The 18,775-nt window shown below is 52.7% G+C and overlaps 1 protein-coding gene across 2 annotated transcripts in view; it reads left to right on the top strand.

Moving 5' to 3' along the window:
- Nucleotides 1-17,663: 17,663 nt before the first annotated feature.
- LOC119956505 (coiled-coil domain-containing protein 134-like) overlaps nt 17,664-18,775 on the top strand; it is a 24,210-nt gene continuing 23,098 nt past the window's right edge. For both annotated transcript variants that reach the window (XM_038783785.1, XM_038783786.1), the window contains exon 1: nt 17,664-17,795. The gene's annotated coding sequence lies outside the window, so the exon portion shown is untranslated. The remainder of the gene's footprint in view (nt 17,796-18,775) is intronic.

The following is an 18,775-nucleotide window of genomic DNA, read 5'->3' as shown; positions in this document are numbered from 1 at the left end:
ATCCACATTTCTGCTGACCCTCGATGGGAGAATTCAGAATGGCCAATCCACCTAACAGTAGGTCGTTCGGGACTTGTGGGAGGAAACCGGAGCACCCGGAGGTAATCCACGCAGACACGGGGAGAACGCGCAGACTCCGCACAGACAGTGACCCAAGCTGTGAAGCAACAGTACTAATCTCCATGTAAACTCCCCTAATACTGACTCTACCTACCCATTTAATCCCCTCCCACATCTCCATGTACACTCTTCAGCCGATCACTGACTCTATCCCACGGGCACATGTACACTTTCCCCTATCACTGACTCTACCCACCCATTTAATCCCCTCTCACATCTCCATGCACACTCTCCCCTATCACTGACTCTACCCATCCATTTAATCCCCTCCCACATCTCCATGTACATTCTCCCCACCACTGACTACCCACCCATTTAATCCCCTCCCACATCTCCATGTACATTCTCCCCTATCACTGACTCTATCCCACATCTCCATGTACATTCTCCCCTATCACTGACTCTATCCCACATCTCCATGTACATTCTCCCCTATCACTGACTCTATCCCACATCTCCATGCACACTCTCCCCTATCACTGACTCTATCCCACATCTCCATGTACATTCTCCCCTATCACTGACTCTATCTCACATCTCCATGTACATTCTCCCTATCACTGACTCTATCCCACATCTCCATGTACATTCTCCCCTATCACTGACTCTATCTCACATCTCCATGTACATTCTCCCCTATCACTGACTCTATCCCACATCTCCATGTACATTCTCCCTATCACTGACTCTATCCCACATCTCCATGTACATTCTCCCCTATCACTGACTCTATCCCACATCTCCATGTACATTCTCCCCTATCACTGACTCTATCCCACATCTCCATGCACACTCTCCCCTATCACTGACTCTATCCCACATCTCCATGTACATTCTCCCCTATCACTGACTCTATCTCACATCTCCATGTACATTCTCCCTATCACTGACTCTATCCCACATCTCCATGTACATTCTCCCCTATCACTGACTCTATCTCACATCTCCATGTACATTCTCCCCTATCACTGACTCTATCCCACATCTCCATGTACATTCTCCCTATCACTGACTCTATCCCACATCTCCATGTACATTCTCCCCTATCACTGACTCTATCCCACATCTCCATGTACATTCTCCCTATCACTGACTCTATCCCACATCTCCATGTACATTCTCCCCTATCACTGACTCTATCTCACATCTCCATGTACATTCTCCCTATCACTGACTCTATCTCACATCTCCATGTACATTCTCCCCTATCACTGACTCTATCCCACATCTCCATGTACATTCTCCCTATCACTGACTCTATCCCACATCTCCATGTACATTCTCCCCTATCACTGACTCTATCCCACATCTCCATGTACATTCTCCCTATCACTGACTCTATCCCACATCTCCATGTACATTCTCCCTATCACTGACTCTATCCCACATCTCCATGTACATTCTCCCCTATCACTGACTCTATCCCACATCTCCATGTACATTCTCCCTATCACTGACTCTATCCCACATCTCCATGTACATTCTCCCCTATCACTGAATCTACCCACCCATCTAATCCCCTGCTACATAGGTGCCCACCATCCCAGTGGTGAGGGGCAGGAGGTTTAGGGGGATTTAAGGAAAAGGGTGGTGACAGTCTGGAATGCTCTGCCTGGGAGGGTGGTACAGGCGGGTTGCCTCACATCCTTTTAAAAAGTACCCGGATGAGCACTTGGCACGTCATAACATATAAGACTATGGGCCAAGTGATGGCAAATGGGATTAGGTAGGCAGGTCGGGTGTCTTTCATGTACCGGTACAGACTCGATGGGCCGAAAGGCCTCTTCTGAACTATATTATTCGGTGAATTTGTGAAAGTTCCAAAGATTCTGAATCCTCAGAGAAAACAATTCTCCTCATCTCGATCCTAAATGAGCAACGCCCCCTTTTTTAAAAATCTGTCACCTTTTGTACTCTATTCTACCACAGGAGGAAACATCCTCTCCACATCGACCCTGTCAAGACCCCTCAGGATCTTGTATGTTTCAATCCAGTAATTAGCGGGAATGGTTGAACTGAGAGCGGAAGGAATAAAATGTTATTCCGGCGGGGGAGGGGGGGGAGGGGGGGGAGGGGATGAAGTAGGATGGACGGAGATTTGTGTGGGTGACGAGTTTGGGTGATTAGCCTGTTTCTGTTTGTGTTGATCAGAATAATAAAGAGCTGTTTAACGTTCTTTGGAAAAGCTGTTCGTCAGATCAGTATTATATAGAATTTACAGTGCAGAAGGAGGCCATTCGGCCCATCGAGTCTGCACCAGCTCCTGGAAAGAGCACCCTACCCAAGGTTAACACCTCCACCCTATCCCCATAACCCAGTAACCCCACCCAACACTAAGGGCAACTTTGGACACTAAGGGCAATTTATCATGGCCAATCCACCTAACCTGCACATCTTTGGACTGCGGGAGGAAACCGGAGCACCCAGAGGAAACCCACGCACACACGGGGAGGACGTGCAGACTCCGCACAGACAGTGACCCAAGCCGGAATCGAACCTGGGACCCATCTATCAATTATCTATCAATAATAGATTTAAATTCTATTTAAATTTAAATTTATGCAAATCAGGTTGTTGCCCTTGCTGCCCGTCAAACTGATTCCTCATTGGGGGGGGGAGCCCCGAGGAAGATCGGAAATCGCGCCGGCGAATGTCCTGTTTCTGACTCTCACGAGATTTGTTGGCCGTTTTGTTTTTGCGGCCACGGCTACCGTACCTGCTAAATCCTGCCCACCCTTTCTCGGCAAGATTTTTAAAAAATATATATTTTTATTCTCCTTTTTCACAGTTTCTCCCAAATTTGTACTCGCCAACAATAAACAATAAGCAGGAACGAATGCAATGTCAGCAACAACAATCCCATCCTCCCACCAAACCCCCAAACAAACCGCCCGCATGTTCCCATAAACAAATAACAAAGAGGAACGGGTAAGGTTTTTTTTTATTGGTCGATTAAGCGAGGATCAGGATTTGTACAAAAGTGCAGCCAGAGAGAATGGTTGTTTTAAACCTGGGCTGTTTGTGATCATTTGTTCAGCAATTCGATCAAAACGCAGATTGATAGTGCCCCGTATTTTGCATCGCTTGCTGTGGTAAAATGACTGCTGTATTCCCTACGATAGTCACTGATGTACCTAAATAGCTGTGTGATACCCCGAGGTCATGAAAGACACCGTAAATGAAAATCAGTCTCTCTTCAACGATTTGATGTCTATAACCGTACCGTTGGAATTTGACAGTGCCCTAATGTGCGTGTCAAGCATTAAATGTCAGTGATTTGAGAATTCAGTTTCTGATTTAGCGTTTGAAATACTTCAAATGGTTAAATGGGTGTGAGTGAGGCATACTTGAATTGTCTGCCCAAATCATCTGCTTTTATCTACAGTCAATGGCAGAATGTAAACTCTGTTCCATGTCTGCTGCTCTGGTGCCCACCAATTCTTCCATGCCAATCCTGTGATGTCGTTTCATTTTCTGATAGGCACTTGTGACACGAGTAAAGATTATTATTAAGGAAGCACAACGTTTACCAGCACACACTCTCACACAGCGCGTTCCAGCGCACACTCTCACACAGCGCGTTCCAGCACACACTCTCTCACAGCGCGTTCCAGCACACACTCTCACACAGCGCGTTCCAGCGCACACTCTCACACAGCGCGTTCCAGCACACACACTCACACAGCGCGTTCCAGCACACACTCTCACACAGCGCGTTCCAGCGCACACTCTCACACAGCGCGTTCCAGCGCACTCTCACACAGCGCGTTCCAGCGCACTCTCACACAGCGCGTTCCAGCGCACACTCTCACACAGCGCGTTCCAGCACACACTCACACAGCGCGTTCCAGCGCACTCTCACACAGCGCGTTCCAGCGCACACTCTCACACAGCGCGTTCCAGCGCACACTCTCACACAGCGCGTTCCAGCGCACACACTCACACAGCGCGTTCCAGCGCACTCTCACACAGCGCGTTCCAGCGCACACTCACACAGCGCGTTCCAGCACACACACTCACACAGCGCGTTCCAGCGCACACTCTCACACAGCGCGTTCCAGCGCGCACTCTCACACAGCGCGTTCCAGCGCACACTCTCACACAGCGCGTTCCAGCACACTCTCACACAGCGCGTTCCAGCGCACACTCTCACACAGCGCGTTCCAGCGCACACACTCACACAGCGCGTTCCAGCGCACTCTCACACAGCGCGTTCCAGCACACACTCTCACACAGCACGTTCCAGCACACACTCTCACACAGCGCGTTCCAGCACACACTCACACAGCGCGTTCCAGCACACACTCACACAGCGCGTTCCAGCGCACTCTCACACAGCGCGTTCCAGCGCACACTCTCACACAGCGCGTTCCAGCGCACACTCTCACACAGCGCGTTCCAGCGCACACACTCACACAGCGCGTTCCAGCGCACACACTCACACAGCGCGTTCCAGCGCACACACTCTCACACAGCGCGTTCCAGCGCACTCTCACACAGCCCGTTCCAGTGCACACTCTCACAGCGCGTTCCAGCACACACTCACACAGCGCGTTCCAGCGCACACTCTCACAGCGCGTTCCAGCACACTCTCACACAGCGCGTTCCAGCGCGCACACTCACAGCGCGTTCCAGCGCACACACTCTCACACAGCGCGTTCCAGCGCACACTCTCACACAGCCCGTTCCAGCGCACACTCTCACAGCGCGTTCCAGCACACACTCTCACACAGCGCGTTCCAGCACACACTCTCACACAGCGCGTTCCAGCACACACTCACACAGCGCGTTCCAGCACACTCACACAGCCCGTTCCAGCGCACACTCTCACACACAGCGCGTTCCAGCGCGCACTCACACAGCGCGTTCCAGCGCACACTCTCACACAGCGCGTTCCAGCGCACACACTCACACAGCGCGTTCCAGCGCACACACTCACACAGCGCGTTCCAGCGCACTCTCACACAGCGCGTTCCAGCGCACACACTCACACAGCCCGTTCCAGCGCACACTCTCACACAGCGCGTTCCAGCGCACACTCTCACACAGCGCGTTCCAGCACACACACTCACACAGCGCGTTCCAGCGCACACTCACACAGCGCGTTCCAGCGCACACTCTCACAGCGCGTTCCAGCACACTCTCACACAGCGCGTTCCAGCGCGCACACTCACAGCGCGTTCCAGCGCACACACTCTCACACAGCGCGTTCCAGCGCACACTCTCACACAGCCCGTTCCAGCGCACACTCTCACAGCGCGTTCCAGCACACACTCTCACACAGCGCGTTCCAGCACACACTCTCACACAGCGCGTTCCAGCACACACTCACACAGCGCGTTCCAGCACACTCTCACACAGCCCGTTCCAGCGCACACTCTCACACAGCGCGTTCCAGCGCACACACTCACACAGCGCGTTCCAGCGCACACACTCACACAGCGCGTTCCAGCGCACTCTCACACAGCGCGTTCCAGCGCACACACTCACACAGCCCGTTCCAGCGCACACTCTCACACAGCGCGTTCCAGCGCACACTCTCACACAGCGCGTTCCAGCACACACACTCACACAGCGCGTTCCAGCGCACACTCTCACAGCGCGTTCCAGCGCACACTCTCACACAGCGCGTTCCAGCACACACTCTCACACAGCGCGTTCCAGCGCACACTCTCACACAGCGCGTTCCAGCACACACTCTCACACAGCGCGTTCCAGCGCACACACTCACACAGCGCGTTCCAGCGCACACTCTCACACAGCGCGTTCCAGCACACACACTCACACAGCCCGTTCCAGCGCACACTCTCACACAGCGCGTTCCAGCACACACACTCACACAGCGCGTTCCAGCACACACTCTCACACAGCCCGTTCCAGCGCACACTCTCACACACAGCGCGTTCCAGCGCGCACTCACACAGCGCGTTCCAGCGCACACTCTCACACAGCGCGTTCCAGCGCACACACTCACACAGCGCGTTCCAGCGCACACACTCACACAGCGCGTTCCAGCGCACTCTCACACAGCGCGTTCCAGCACACACACTCACACAGCCCGTTCCAGCGCACACTCTCACACAGCGCGTTCCAGCGCACACTCTCACACAGCGCGTTCCAGCACACACACTCACACAGCGCGTTCCAGCGCACACTCTCACAGCGCGTTCCAGCGCACACTCTCACACAGCGCGTTCCAGCACACACTCTCACACAGCGCGTTCCAGCGCACACACTCACACAGCGCGTTCCAGCACACACTCTCACACAGCGCATTCCAGCGCACACACTCACACAGCGCGTTCCAGCGCACACTCTCACACAGCGCGTTCCAGCACACACACTCACACAGCCCGTTCCAGCGCACACTCTCACACAGCCCGTTCCAGCGCACACTCTCACACAGCCCGTTCCAGCACACACACTCACACAGCCCGTTCCAGCGCACACTCTCACACAGCGCGTTCCAGCACACACTCACACAGCGCGTTCCAGCGCACTCTCACACAGCGCGTTCCAGCGCACACTCTCACACAGCGCGTTCCAGCACACTCTCACACAGCGCGTTCCAGCGCACTCTCACACAGCCCGTTCCAGCGCACACTCTCACACAGCGCGTTCCAGCACACACTCTCACACAGCGCGTTCCAGCGCACACTCTCACACAGCGCGTTCCAGCGCACACACTCACACAGCGCGTTCCAGCGCACACTCTCACACAGCGCGTTCCAGCGCACTCTCACACAGCGCGTTCCAGCACACACACTCACACAGCGCGTTCCAGCGCACACTCTCACACAGCGCGTTCCAGCGCACTCTCACACAGCGCGTTCCAGCACACACTCTCACACAGCGCGTTCCAGCGCACACACTCACACAGCGCGTTCCAGCACACACACTCACACAGCGCGTTCCAGCGCACACTCTCACACAGCGCGTTCCAGCGCACACTCTCAGACAGCGCGTTCCAGCGCACACTCTCAGACAGCGCATTCCACAACACACTCTCAGACAGCGCATTCCACAACACACTCTCAGACAGCGCATTCCACAACACACTCTCAGACAGCGCATTCCACAACACACTCTCAGACAGCGCATTCCACAACACACTCTCAGACAGCGCATTCTAGCGCGCACTCTCAGCGCATTCCACAACACACTCTCAGACAGCGCATTCCAACACACACTCTCAGACAGCGCATTCCAGCGCACATTCTCAAACAGCGCATTCCAGCGCACACTCTCAGACAGCGCATTCCACAACACACTCTCAGACAGCGCATTCCACAACACACACTCAGACAGCGCATTCCAGCACACACTCTCAGACAGCGCATTCCAGCACACACTCTCAGACAGCGCATTCCACAACACACTCTCAGACAGCGCATTCCACAACACACTCGGACAGCGCATTCCAGCGCACACTCTCGGACAGCGCATTCCACAGCACACTCTCAGACAGCGCATTCCACAACACACTCTCAGACAGCGCATTCCAGCGCACACTCTCAGCGCATTCCACAACACACTCTCAGACAGCGCATTCCACAACACACTCTCAGACAGCGCATTCCACAACACACTCTCAGACAGCGCATTCCACAACACACTCTCAGACAGCGCATTCCAGCGCACACTCTCAGACAGCGCATTCCACAACACACTCTCAGACAGCGCATTCCACAACACGCTCTCAGACAGCGCATTCCAGCACACACTCTCAGACAGCGCATTCCAACGCACACTCTCAGACAGCGCATTCCACAACACACTCTCAGACAGCGCATTCCACAACACACTCTCAGACAGCGCATTCCAGCGCACACTCTCAGCGCATTCCACAACACACTCTCAGACAGCGCATTCCACAACACACTCTCAGACAGCGCATTCCACAACACACACTCAGCGCATTCCACAACACACTCTCAGACAGCGCATTCCACAACACGCTCTCAGACAGCGCATTCCAGCGCACACTCTCAGACAGCGCATTCCACAACACACTCTCAGACAGCGCATTCCACAACACACTCTCAGACAGCGCATTCCACAACACTCTCAGACAGCGCATTCCAACACACACTCTCAGACAGCGCATTCCAACACACACTCTCAGCGCATTCCACAACACTCTCAGACAGCGCATTCCAACACACACTCTCAGACAGCGCATTCCAGCGCACACTCTCGGACAGCGCATTCCAACACACACTCTCAGACAGCGCATTCCACAGCACACTCTCAGACAGCGCATTCCACAACACACTCTCAGACAGCGCATTCCACAACACACACTCAGACAGCGCATTCCACAACACACTCTCAGACAGCGCATTCCACAACACACTCTCAGACAGCGCATTCCAGCGCACTCTCAGACAGCGCATTCCAGCGCACACTTTCAGACAGCGCATTCCACAACACACTCTCAGACAGCGCATTCCACAACACTCTCAGACAGCGCATTCCACAACACTCTCAGACAGCGCATTCCACAACACTCTCAGACAGCGCATTCCACAACACTCTCAGACAGCGCATTCCACAACACACTCTCAGACAGCGCATTCCACAACACACTCTCAGACAGCGCATTCCAGCGCACACTCTCAGACTGCGCATTCCAGCGCACACTCTCAGACAGCGCATTCCACAACACACTCTCAGACAGCGCATTCCAACGCACACTCTCAGACAGCGCATTCCACAACACACTCTCAGACAGCGCATTCCAACGCACACATTTAGACAGCGCATTCCAGCACACACTCTCAGACAGCGCATTCCAGCGCACATATTTAGACAGCGCATTCCAGATTTGAATCATTTGCTTGGATTAATAAAAAAATGATGGTTTCGCCCTCATGTTGCTGTTGGTTCCTTTGTCATTCAGCATATGACGATGTCGTCTGGTTCTCGAGCCTTCCACCAATTGGAATAGTTTTTCCCTGTCTTCTCTGTCCAGACCCTTCATGATTTAGAATAGCTCTAACAAATCTCCAATCAACCTTCTCTTTGAGGAGTACAGCCCCCAGCTTCGCCTAGCCACATAACTGAAGTCCCTTGTTCCTGGAACCATTCTCGTTTATTTTTTCTGCGCCCTTTCTGAAGCCGTCACAGTCTTCCTGAAGCGAGGTGCCCAGAATTCACGCTGAGGCTGAACCACCCGTACTTTATAAAGAACCTCCTTGCCAAGTTGAAGAAAATAGAAGAATTGTTTCAGGGCATTTAGTTAGCTAGGGCAGAGCTGAAAGCGCCATGGGAGAGCGGAAGAATACTCTGGGGTGGTAGGTAGGAGCGGCCACCACACAATCCCTTTGAAGGTGACGTCCTGTCTTCACACTGAGCATACCGACCATCGCGAGTGACACAACCGCTATGCCGAACGGGATAAATTCGGAACCAATCTGGCTGCTCAAAACTGGACATCCAAAAGGCACTGTGGACCATCAGCGGCAACAGAGCGCAGCCGCAGTCTCATAGCCCGGCATAATCCCTCACTCTACCATTACCACCAAGCCAAGGGATCGACTCTGGTTTGATGACGAGTTGCAGGGTGGATCGCCGGGAGCATCACCTGGTGTTTCTAAAAATGCTGCAGCATGGGACAACTTGGATCGAAAGCAGCGTACTGTAGAAGCCAGCTATTTTTCTATCAGTAAAAGATAGCTATTTAGCATTAAGCCCCGAGTCTATTAAATACCATTTAAAAACTCACTCATAACCTCAGGTCATTTCAAAACACATATTCAGCATTTCAGAACATAGCTGCAAACAGAAGAGCAGAATTCCTATTCAGCTAACAAATACAAGATAAAGTAACCCAAGGATAAAGCAAGCTCCTTGGCAACAGCATAGAGACCATTGTCCTAACAAGCAAGTTTGTGCGATAAGAAAGCCGAGTCGCATTCCATAGCCCATACAAGAATACATTTTAGGTTAATGTTGTCTATTAATGAGTGACAACTAATCCTCAAATCAAAGTCATTTAATGTTAATCCAAACCAATTAGAATTACATCGGGGTGTAGATAGTGGCTCAAGCCTGATGATTTGGGATAGCCGTGATGGATTTTTGACCATCTCTCTCTTTCTCTTTCGTGAATCAATCTATACTTTGACTTAACTATTCGCTGTCTCTCTGTTTTTCATATTTCACTTTCTAACTTTGGCTTTTGTCGTTATTGCGAGCTGTTTGCCTAAACAAGAAAATCATTTCTGTAAGTGTTTGAAAGCTCAATTGTCTACAAGATTGCTTCTCCTGAGTCCTTTGCTAGCTGGACCTATTAGTGAATAAGACTTTAAATGATTCACAATTGTAATCAAATAGAGACAAATAAAACAGATTCTTATTTGCACCTGAGAATTTTTAACTCATTTTTACGAAGTTTTAGTGGCCGCAAAGTGCTGCTAAATCCGGATGGTGGATCTAAAACATACGACAGTTAAAAGTGATCCCATGACCAATGGATCAGATCTGCAGTCTTGCCTCAATCAGTCGCGAATGGTGTTGGACGATTAAATAACTAACAGGAGGACGAGGCTTCACAAATATCCCCATTCTCAATGATGGGGGAGCCTTCGTACATCAGTGCAAGAGAAAAGAGCATCTTCAGGTAGAAGTGCCACGTGGATGATCCATCTTGGCCTCCTCCTAAGTCCCAACCATCACAGATGCCAACCTGATTCGCTCCATTTGAAATGAAGCGATGGCTGAAAGGCTAAGGGCCCTGTCACCATCCTGGCATTCGTACTCAAGACTTGCGTTCCAGAACTATCTGCGCCCTGGCAAAACTGTTCTAGTACAGCTACATCACTGGCAAAGCTGTTCTAGTACAGCTACATCACTGGCAAAACTGTTCTAGTACAGCTACATCACTGGCAACTAACTACCCGGCAATGTGGACATTTGCCCAGGTGTGTCCCGTCCTGATCTCCCACATCATCAGCGAAGGGATAGAAGATGCCATTAACAGGGCTATCAAGTAATACTTAAACAGCAATAAACCCAGTTCGAGATTTGCCAGGGCCACTGAACCTTGGTCTAATTATAGACAAAAGAGCTGAACTGTCGAGGGAAGTGAGTGACTGCTCTTGGCAGCAAGGCACCATATGATTTGGGTGTGGAATCAAGGAACCCGAGGAAAGTAGCAGTATTGCAAATCATTGGCCAATCATCTTAGCCCCAGGATACCATTGCAGACATTCCTCAGGGTCCTGTCCTCGGTCCGCCAGCTTCATCAATAACCGTCCCCAGAAGGTCAGAAGTGGGGATATTCACTGATGATTGCACAATGTTCAGCACCTTTATCGATTCCTCACACTGAAGCAGACCATGCCAATGTACGGCAGGAGCTGGACAACTTTCAGGCTTGGTATACTAGTGCCAAGCAGTGACCATCTCCAACAAGAAGGAATCCAACTCTCTCCCCTTGATAGTCAATGACATTACCTTAGCTGGATCTACTACTGTATCAACATCCCGCAATTAACCACTGACCAGAAACTAACAATAATACTGTGGCTAAAGTGCAGGTCAGAGGCTAGGAATCCTGCGGCGAGTAACACATTTCTTGAATCTCCAACGCCTGTCCACCACCTACAACGCACAAGTCAGGAGCGTGATGGAATACTCTCCACTTGCCTGGATGAGTGCAGCTCCAACAATGCTCAAGAAGCTCAACACCATCCAGGACAAAGCAGCCCCGCTTGATTGCTCCTCCTTCCACAAACATTGAAAACCTCCACCACTGACAAACAGTAGCAGCCCCTGTGTACCGTCAACTTGTGATTATCCCTCTCTCCAGTCGTACCATCTCATAGAATTTACAATGCAGAAGGAGGCCATTCGACCCATCGAATCTGCTCCGGCTCTTGGAAAGAACACCCCACTCAAGGTCAACACCTCCACCCTATCCCCATAACCCAGTAACCCCACCCAATACTAAGGGCAATTTTGGACACTAAGGGCAATTTATCATGACCGATCCACCCAACCTGCACATCTTTGGACTGTGGGAGGAAACCAGGGCACCCGGAGGAAACCCACGCACACACGGGGAGTATGTGCAGACTCCGCACAGACAGTGACCCAGCCGGAATCGAAGCTGGGACCCTGGAGCTGTGAAGCAATTGTGCTATCCTGCAGAATGTTTGAGGTGAGGGACGCCGTCAGTGTCCCTGCTGATTTCATCTGTGGGAAGTGCACCCAACTCCAGCTCCTCAAAAACCGTGTTAGGGATCTGGAGCTTGAGCTGGATGAACTTCGGATCATTCGGGAGGCAGAGGGGGTCATAGATAGGAGCTTCAGGGAAGTAGTTACACCAAAGACTGGAGATAGATGGGTAACTGTAAGAGGGACTGGGAAGAAGCAGTCAGTGCAGGGACCCCCTGCGGTCGTTCCCCTGAGTAACAAGTATACCGTTTTGGATACTTGTGGGGAGGACGACTTACCAGGGGTAAGCCATGGGGTACGGGCCTCTGGCACGGAGTCTGTCCCTGTTGCTCAGAAGGGAAGGGGGGAAAGGAGTAGAACATTAGTAATTGGGGACTCAATAGTCAGAGGCACAGATAGGAGATTTTGTGGGAGCGAGAGAGACTCACGTTTGGTATGTTGCCTCCCAGGTGCAAGGGTAAGTGATGTCTTGGATCGTGTTTTCCGGGTCCTTAAGGGGGAGGGGGAGCAGCCCCAAGTCGTAGTCCACATTGGCACTAACGACATAGGTAGGAAAGGGGACAAGGATGTCAGGCAGGCCTTTAGGGAGCTAGGATGGAAGCTCAGAGCGAGAACAAACAGAGTTGTTATCTCTGGGTTGTTGCCCGTGCCACGTGATAGTGAGATGAGGAATAGGGAGAGAGAGCAATTAAACACGTGGCTACAGGGATGGTGCAGGCGGGAGGGATTCAGATTTCTGGATAACTGGGGTTCTTTCTGGGGAAGGTGGGACCTCTATAGACAGGATGGTCTACATCTGAACCTGAGGGGCACCAATATCCTGGGGGGGGGGGGGGGGGGGGGAGATTTGTTAGTGCTCTTTGGGGGGGTTTAAACTAATTCAGCAGGGGCATGGGAACCTGGAATGTGGTTTTGGGGTACGGGAGATTGAGAGTATAGAGGTCAGGAGCACAGATTTGACTTCGCAGGAGGGTGCCAGTGTTCAGGTAGGTGGTTTGAAATGTGTCTACTTCAATGCCAGGAGTATACGAAATAAGGTAGGGGAACTGGCAGCATGGGTTGGTACCTGGGACTTCGACGTTGTGGCCATTTCATAGACATGGATAGAGCAGGGACAGGAATGGTTGTTGCAGGTTCCGGGGTTTAGGTGTTTTAGTAAGCTCAGAGAAGGGGGCAAAAGAGGGGGAGGTGTGGCGCTGCTAGTCAAGGACAGTATTACGGTGGCGGAAAGGATGCTAGATGGGGACTCTTCTTCTGAGGTAGTATGGGCTGAGGTTAGAAACAGGAAAGGAGAGGTCACCCTGTTGGGAGTTTTCTATAGGCCACCTAATAGTTCTAGGGATGTAGAGGAAAGGATGGCGAAGATGATTCTGGAAAAGAGCGAAAGTAACAGGGTAGTTGTTATGGGAGACTTTAACTTTCCAAATATTGACTGGAAAAGATATAGTTTGAGTACATTAGATGGGTCGTTCTTTGTACAATGTGTGCAGGAGGGTTTCCTGACACAATATGTTAACAGGCCAACAAGAGGCGAGGCCACATTGGATTTGGTTTTGGGTAATGAACCAGGCCAGGTGTTAGATCTGGAGGTAGGTGAGCACTTTGGAAACAGTGACCACAATTCGGTGACCTTTACGTTAGTGATGGAAAGGGATAAGTATACCCCGCAGGGCAAGAGTTATAGCTGGGGGAAGGGCAATTATGACGCCATTAGACATGACTTAGGATGTGTTGGTTGGAGAAGTAGGCTGCAAGGGTTGGGCACACTGGATATGTGGAGCTTGTTCAAGGAACAGCTATTGCATGTTCTTGATAAGTACGTACCAGTCAGGCAGGGAGGAAGGGGTTGAGCGAGGGAACCGTGGTTTACCAAAGAAGTGGAATCTCTTGTTAAGAGGAAGAAGGAGGCCTATGTGAAGATGAGGCGTGAAGTTTCAGTTGGGGCGCTTGATAGTTACAAGGAAGCGAGGAAGGATCTAAAGAGAGAGCTGAGGCGAGCAAGGAGGGGACATGAGAAGTCTTTGGCAGGTAGGATCAAGGAAAACCCAAAAGCTTTCTATAGGTATGTCAGGAATAAAAGAATGACTAGGGTAAGAGTAGGGCCAGTCAAGGACAGTGGTGGGAAGTTGTGTGTGGAGGCTGAGGAGATAAGCGAGATACTAAATGAATACTTTTCGTCAGTATTCACTCAAGAAAAAGATAATATTGTGGAGGAGAATGCTGAGACCCAGGCTATTAGAATAGATGGCATTGAGGTGCGTAGGGAAGAAGTGTTGGCAATTCTGGACAAGGTGAAAATAGATAAGTCCCCGGGGCCGGATGGGATTTATCCTAGGATTCTCTGGGAAGCCAGGGAAGAGATTGCTGAGCCTTTGGCTTTGATTTTTAGGTCATCATTGGCTACAGGAATAGTGCCAGAGGACTGGAGGATAGCAAATGTGGTCCCTTTGTTCAAGAAGGGGAGTAGAGATAACCCCGGTAACTATAGGCCGGTGAGCCTAACGTCTGTGGTGGGTAAGGTCTTGGAGAGGATTATAAAAGATACGATTTATAATCATCTAGATAGGAATAATATGATTAGGGATAGTCAGCATGGTTTTGTGAAGGGTAGGCCATGCCTCACAAACCTTATCGAGTTCTTTGAGAAGGTGACTGAACAGGTAGACGAGGGTAGAGCAGTTGATGTGGTGTATATGGATTTCAGAAAAGCGTTTGATAAGGTTCCCCACGGTAGGCTATTGCAGAAAATACGGAGGCTGGGGATTGAGGGTGATTTAGAGATGTGGATCAGAAATTGGCTAGTTGAAAGAAGACAGAGAGTGGTAGTTGATGGGAAATGTTCAGAATGGAGTTCAGTTACGAGTGGCGTACCACAAGGATCTGTTCTGGGGCCGTTGCTGTTTGTCATTTTTATAAATGACCTAGAGGAGGGCGCAGAAGGATGGGTGAGTAAATTTGCAGACGACACTAAAGTCGGTGGAGTTGTAAACAGTGCGGAAGGATGTTGCAGGTTACAGAGGGACATAGATTAGCTGCAGACCTGGGCTGAGAGGTGGCAAATGGAGTTTAATGTGGAGAAGTGTGAGGTGATTCACTTTGGAAAGAATAACAGGAATGCGGAATATTTGGCTAATGGTAAAATTCTTGGTAGTGTGGATGAGCAGAGGGATCTCGGTGTCCATGTACATAGATCCCTGAAAGTTGCCACCCAGGTTGATAGGGTTGTGAAGAAGGCCTATGGTCTGTTGGCCTTTATTGGTAGAGGGATTGAGTTCCGGTGCCATAAGGTCATGTTGCAGTTGTACAAAACTCTAGTACGGCCGCATTTGGAGTATTGCGTACAGTTCTGGTCGCCTCATTATAGGAAGGACGTGGAAGCTTTGGAACGGGTGCAGAGGAGATTTACCAGGATGTTGCCTGGTATGGAGGGAAAATCTTATGAGGAAAGGCTGATGGACTTGAGGTTGTTTTCGTTAGAGAGAAGAAGGTTAAGAGGTGACTTAATAGAGGCATACAAAATGATCAGAGGGTTAGATAGGGTGGACAGCGAGAGCCTTCTCCCGCGGATGGAGGTGGCTAGCACGAGGGGACATAGCCTTAAATTGAGGGGTAATAGATATAGGACAGAGGTCAGAGGTGGGTTTTTTACGCAAAGAGTGGTGAGGCCGTGGAATGCCCTACCTGCAACAGTAGTGAACTCGCCAACATTGAGGGCATTTAAAAATTTATTGGATAAGCATATGGATGATAAGGGCATAGTGTAGGTTAGATGGCCTTTAGTTTTTTTTCCATGTCGGTGCAACATCGAGGGCCGAAGGGCCTGTACTGCGCTGTATCGTTCTATGTTCTAATGCTACCGTGCTGGACCTGTAAAAACTATATGACCTGCAAAGACATTCAGAATATCATCTTGCAGCATTGACTTTGTAAAACATTTGGGACCTTCAAGCGGCTATTGGATTACGGTAGAATGATGGGGTGTAGATTAATTTGTTCTTGATCTAGGACAAAAGTTCGGCACAACATCGTGGGCCGAATGGCCTGTTCTGTGCTGTATTTTTCTATGTTCTATATATCTGTTTGTAAAATCCAACTCTTCATTCACCTGATGAAGGAGCTACGCTCCGAAAGCTAGAGAGTCCAAGTAAAGCTGTTGGACTTTAACCTGGTGGAATAGAGCATAGAACAGTACAGCACAGAACAGGCCCTTCGGCCCTCGATGTTGTGCCGAGCAATGATCACCCTACTCAAACCCACGTATCCACCCTATACCCGTAACCCAACAAACCCCCCCCCCCCAACCTTACTCAAACCCACGTATCCACCCTATACCCGTAACCCAACAAACCCCCCCCCCCCCCCCCAACCTTACTTTTTAGGACACTACGGGCAATTTAGCATGGCCAATCCCCCTAACCCGCACATCTTTGGACAATAAGACTTCTTACTGTGCCCACCCCAGTCCAACACTGGCATCTCCACATCATGGCTACACGATGCACTGCAGGAACTCATCAAGGTTCCTGAGGCAGCATCTTCCAAAACCCCGATTGCTACCATCTAGAAGGACAAGACGGATACCTGGGATCCCCACCACCTGGAGGCTCCCCTCCGAGTCACTCACCGCCCTGACTGGAAATGAAAATGGCTTATTGTCACGAGTCGGCTTCCAATGAAGTTACTGTGAAAAGCCCCTAGTTGCCACATTCCGGCCCCTGTTCGGGGAGGCTGGTACGGGAATCGAACCGTGCTGCTGGTCTGCTTTAAAAGCCAGCGATTTAGCCCAGTGTGCTAAACCAGCCCCTACTTGGAAATATATCGGCGGTTCCTTCACTCTGGCTGGGGCAGAATCCTGGAGCACCCTCCCTAACAGCACAGAGGGTGTACCTACACCTGAGGGCCAGCAGCGGATTCACCCCCCCCATCCGCCAGGGGGCATGGGGGCGGGGCCAATACAGCCACACCCACCGGATGCTGAATGGTGGAAGCGGCAGGGCGCGAATTGGTGGAGGCGGCCGCCCCGGGTACCACGCGCTCTCAGCTGATTGGCCGGACGTGCGGTGCCGGCCCGCATACCCACCGCTGATTGGCCGGACGCGCGGTGCCGGTCCGCACCCCCACCGCTGATTGGCCGGATGCGCGGTGCGGCCCGCCCCCCCACCGCTGATTGGCCGGACGCGCGGTGCCGGTCCGCACCCCCACCGCTGATTGGCCGGACGCGCGGTGTCGGCCCGCCCCCCCACCGCTGATTGGCCGGACGCGCTGTGTCGGCCCGCCCCCCCCACCGCTGATTGGCCGGACGCGCGGTGTCGGCCCGCCCCCCCACCGCTGATTGGCCGGATGCGCTGTGCGGCCCGCCCCCCACCGCTGATTGGTCGGACGCGCGGTGCCGGTCCGCATGCGCAGAGTCAGTCGGGCGGTGGGAGCCGAGCTGAGAGGAGCTCCGGGAGATGGTGATTCAGACAGGAGGGCGGCGCAAAGCTGGCGGCTCGGTAGGCCCGGCAGTGCCGGTCGTTACTCCGTCCGCTTCCCCGCGCGGTGCATCAATGGGAAAGGAGCCACGGGGCTGGAGGGGCCGAATGGCCGGGCTGGAGGGAGGGGGAAGAAGGAGGGGGATAGCCCCCCTCAGTCTGGGGGGGGGAGGGGAGAGTCCCCCTTCAGTCTGGGGGGGGGGGGGGGACGGGAGAGTCCCCCTTCAGTCTGGGGGGGGGAGGGAATAGCCCCCTTCAGTCTGGGGGGGGGGGGAGGGGAGAGTCCCCCTTCAGTCTGGGGGGGGGGGGAGGGGAGAGTCCCCCTTCAGTCTGGGGGGGGGGGGGAGGGAGAGTCCCCCTTCAGTCTGGGGGGGGGGGAGGGGAGAGTCCCCCTTCAGTCTGGGGGGGGGGGGGGAGGGAGGGGAGAGTCCCCCTTCAGTCTGGGGGGGGGGGGGGGGGGGACGGGAGAGTCCCCCTTCAGTCTGGGGGGGGGGGGGAATAGCCCCCTTCAGTCTGGGGGGGGGGGGGAGGGGAGAGTCCCCCTTCAGTCTGGGGGGGGGGGGAGGGGAGAGTCCCCCTTCAGTCTTGGGGGGGGGGGAGGGGAGAGTCCCCCTTCAGTCTGGGGGGGGGGGGGAGGGAGGGGAGAGTCCCCCTTAAGTCTGGGGGGGGGGGGGGGGAGGGAGGGGAGGGGAGAGTCCCCCTTCAGTCTGGGGGGGGGGGGGAAATAGTCCCCTTCAGTCTGGTGGGGGGGGGGAATAGTCCCCTTCAGTCTGGGGGGGGGGGGGGAATAGTCCCCTTCAGTCTGGGGGGGGGGGGGGGAATAGTCCCCTTCAGTCTGGGGGGGGGGGGGGAATAGTCCCCTTCAGTCTGGGGGGGGGGGGGGGGATAGTCCCCTTCAGTCTGGGGGGGGGGGGGATAGTCCCCTTCAGTCTGGGGGGGGGGGGGGAATAGTCCCCTTCAGATCTGGGGGGGGGGAATAGTCCCCTTCAGTCTGGGGGGGG

The sequence above is a fragment of the Scyliorhinus canicula genome, chromosome 23, assembly GCF_902713615.1.
Source record: "Scyliorhinus canicula chromosome 23, sScyCan1.1, whole genome shotgun sequence".
Classification (NCBI taxonomy): Eukaryota; Metazoa; Chordata; class Chondrichthyes; order Carcharhiniformes; family Scyliorhinidae; genus Scyliorhinus; species Scyliorhinus canicula.
This window is presented reverse-complemented; position numbering and strand designations above follow the sequence as displayed.